This window comes from Rhagoletis pomonella, unplaced genomic scaffold (genome assembly GCF_013731165.1).
Source record: "Rhagoletis pomonella isolate Grant_MI unplaced genomic scaffold, Rhpom_1.0 Rhpom_scaffold_00001, whole genome shotgun sequence".
Taxonomy (NCBI): domain Eukaryota; kingdom Metazoa; phylum Arthropoda; class Insecta; order Diptera; family Tephritidae; genus Rhagoletis; species Rhagoletis pomonella.
In genome coordinates, this window is record NW_023458555.1 from 110,599,939 (window position 1) to 110,603,964 (window position 4,026).

Below are 4,026 nucleotides of genomic sequence, written 5' to 3' on the forward strand. Positions count from 1 at the left end.
CAGCTTCCTGACACTCCTCATCGTACCAGTTGTTCTTTCGGGCTCGCATCTTTTTAGTAGCTTTTTGCAAAAAGTTGCTTTGCCATACTTATTTACTACTTAACATGAGTTTTAGCAAAATATTTCTGATTATGAAGAGTATCTATTCCAAAAGAAAGCAGGTGGCTTCTCTCTATGGTGAAAACATTTGCATTACCGGCAACGAACAAAACGTTTTCACCCATGAATTTTATTGCCGAAATTGAACAAGGTATCCAGGCACTAGACGATGAAAGAGAAAAGGACATGGCGAAAAGTAACATAGCAATGTAACTACATGGGTACAAAAGCAAACTTACAAATGACCCAAAAGAAAAATTTAAAAAAACCACAAAAATTATTAGGGAAAAATAACAATATAACTAGTAACATTTAAAAACAAAGAAATATTGACATCAAACAGAAACATCAATTGACAAGCACTGCAGCTACAGCTCCCAGACTATATGGCCTTCCAAAGATACACAAATAAAATACTCCTCTTAGGCAAATTTCTTCTTCAACAAATGTACCTTGCTACAAGCTTTCTAAATTCATAGGAAAACTCTAAACCACTAATTTCCAAAGAATATAACATCAAAAAATTAATTTGAACTCAAAGAACGGCTAAAAGACATAAAAATCGAAGGAAATGAAATCCTTATATCTTTTGGTGCAGTGTCCCTATTTACCAATATTCCCGTACAACTAGCAATGAATGCAATTATGAAGCAAGGGCCGTGCTTGGAAAATCATACAAGCCTTTCAAGAAAACAATTTTTAAGTTCTTTGGAATTCTGCTTACGGGACAGCAACTATTTTGTTTGTGATGGTACGTATTACCAACAGGTATATGGAATGCCAATGGGAAACCCTCTATCGCCGATTGTAGCAGATATTGTTTTGGACAAAATACTAGACATTGTATTGTAAATAAAACTGACGTGGACGACTGAGGTTTAAGAAAAACAAAAATTAGCCTTCCTAGACATGGAAATATACAATATAAAAAAAAATTTGTTAACAAATTGGTATACTAAAGATGTAGCTTCCTCCAGAATGATTAATTACCACTCGAATCACCCCTGGACGCAAAAGAGGAACACTGCTGCAAAATGCAAACAACAGAAATATAAATAACATATTACACAAAAACGGGTACCCTAATAATGTCATAAATAAGCATATAGCAACAACAACAAACAAACGAAAGTAAGGCATGAGCATTGAAGCAGTAAATAAATATGAACGTAAAAAATTCGCGGGAGTCATATCTATACATGGATTAACGGATAATAAAACATTATACAAAAACATTCGAAACGCAAATATAACCCTTTCCGGTCAAATCCGTCCCTGATGAATACTAAAATTTTTCCTCTTAATTACGAGGTTCATAGCGCCTCATTATAATAAAAGTAAAAAAATATTCAATTAGGGCTACCTCAAATTTGTGCAATATATTGTACAAAAGTCCGCAAAGGGGTAAAAGCGCTCAAGAAAACTCAATAAATATTTCACTACGGTTGGCGGAATAAAACTTTTATTTCATTGAAAATGAACTTATTTATGTATAAGTTGGAATAAATATTTTAAATCTTTCTAAGTATCTTTAGTTAAAATTTGCATTAAAAATTTTAAATTTTTCTCCATGATTAGAGAATTATATAAGGAAATTTTGAAAAATTTCAGATACAATTACAATATAAAATACAAATGGCCCGTTTTAATAAACCTTCCCGGTTTTTTTGTAAATTACCAAAACTTGCGTGTCACTGGAATTTTATAAAATAGTCTATTTTTAAATTAAATTCTAAAAATATTTTTGAAACGTTTTCAATTTTGAAATTTATGTTAGCTATTCGGGACATTCCAAAACTTCAAAAAGTTTAATTTGTTTTCAAAAATATTAATAAGATTTTTAATAGCACTCTTCCAATGTTACAAAAAATTAAATGTAGATAATATATTGTACAAATGCAGGGAAAGGGAGATAACCTTTGCCCACAGAACAAACTACACACTAAGCACAATTTTCAGCAAACCAAAAGACAAAATCAACAAAGAACAACAACACAATAGGGGTATTCTCCGAATCGAGCAAAGCCATTGCACGTAGCACGGATTGCATAACTTGCAAACACACAACAACAAAATACATGGGAAACAACCTTTCCTATCGCTGCAAAATATGCAACGTCAAAACCCATGTATATGTTTGGCAAAAGAGCAAAGCAAGATAAATGCGACCCTGTGCTAGATGTTTTGTTGTTGGAATTGCTACATATTTCTCTCATTCCTCTCATCTCGCTCACTTCATTTTTTTTTTGCTCTCTCTTGTTATTGTATTTGATCATGGTACAATAAACAGGTAGCAGCATTAGAGCGAATACAACAAACACATGCATTTTGTTGTTGCTTGAGGTCCATAAAGTGTCAAACAAGAAATGTCAAATTTGCCGAGTTTGACAATTGAAGAAAAAAGCAAAATGGCCGGCAAGTCAAGAAACGTCAAATTTGCTGAGTTTGACAATTGAAGTAACAAGCAAAATGATCGGCAGAATCAGAAACGTGAGTACAAAAATTTGTATCTTAAATTTATAAGGTTTCCAAAGGAAATTTCAACGGTCTGCATTGGCAGCTAGATGCACAATATGACCAGCAACATTATTAACTAATAATTCTTTCATTATTTTGTAGTTACGAGCGTTGTGGAGCAGGAACAACAAATGTGCCCACCAACATCTTTTGACCGGTGCATCTGCGGATCTTACTTCATCCATTGCTTTTGCCAACTGCTGTATGTGGAAAAATCGAAAAGGATCACACCTGTACTTGTACCTGCACCACGGACGACGCCAACCACCTTCAATTTCATCAACTCAGTCTGGTTCAGCTTCGTCCAATTTTTTTTTATCGTTTGCTCCAGTTCCTCTTCACACAATTTAGTGTAACGTTTCTGCCCGCCGCCAGCACCAGTAGCAGTACCAGCACCAACAATCAAAGAAAATATGTAAACATTTTGTTTGCCGGTTGGAATAATTTAAGGCACATTTATTTGACCAGTAAAGAGTTTACATCAGATGATTTAACTGATATAGGTGAAATTGGTCGGGGTGGTTTTGGCACTGTGAACAAGATGATATTCAAAGTAGGCAAGGCAATGGCAGTGAAACGCATACGCTCCACATTCGATGAAAAGGAACTGAAGCAATTACTTATGGATTTGGAAGTGGTGATGAATTTAAACGCCTGACCCTATATAGTGCAATTCTGTGGAGCGCTATTCATAGAAGGCGACTGCTGGATTTGATAAAATTAATGGATACCTCGATGGACAAATTTTGTAAATACATTTACGAGTGTAAACAGCAGCGCATACCCGAGTGGATACTTGCAAAAATTACGGAGGCGGAGTCAATTGCGGAGACTAAAGATGCAGGATGTCGGCCGTACATGATGGTGAGTTATAAATGGAAAATGTTTAGTTATTTGTACAACGATTTGGGGTGGGGGAGGAGGGGGTGGTGGCATGGCCCCCAAACCTTCCCCTTAAACGAAAGAGAGTTTTTTATATTGACAGCTCACCTCGGAAATATGCACAAAATACTATATTTCAAACCGAAATTATTAATAAAGTAAAGGTTTTTTGATTCGGGTCTTGCGTTTGGGTACTGGAGCCTAAAATCGTTCTACAAATAACTAAACCGTGCCCTTATAAATTGTTTTTGTAGCTTTGTTGTGCAAAACTATTTTCAAATTCATTAATGGCTAATATATTTTCCAGCCGGAACGCATAGATCCAGAGCGCGCTAAGGCTTATGATGTGTGGAGTGATGTGTAGTCGCTGGGCATATCGTTGATGGAAGTTGCTACCGGAGTGTTTCCATATCCTATATGGAATTCGGAGTTCGAGCAGTTGTAGTATTGACAATCCTTGTTATTTTAAGACATGCATAAATGATATAGATATCAATTTAGCTGTAGATTTTCTAAGAATTCTCATGC

The 4,026-nt window shown here is 35.2% G+C and overlaps 1 pseudogene; it reads left to right on the plus strand.

The window, feature by feature from the left end:
- The first annotated feature begins 2,419 nt into the window (after positions 1-2,419).
- LOC118734009 lies at positions 2,420-3,967 on the plus strand (annotated as a pseudogene).
- The last annotated feature ends 59 nt before the right edge of the window (positions 3,968-4,026 follow it).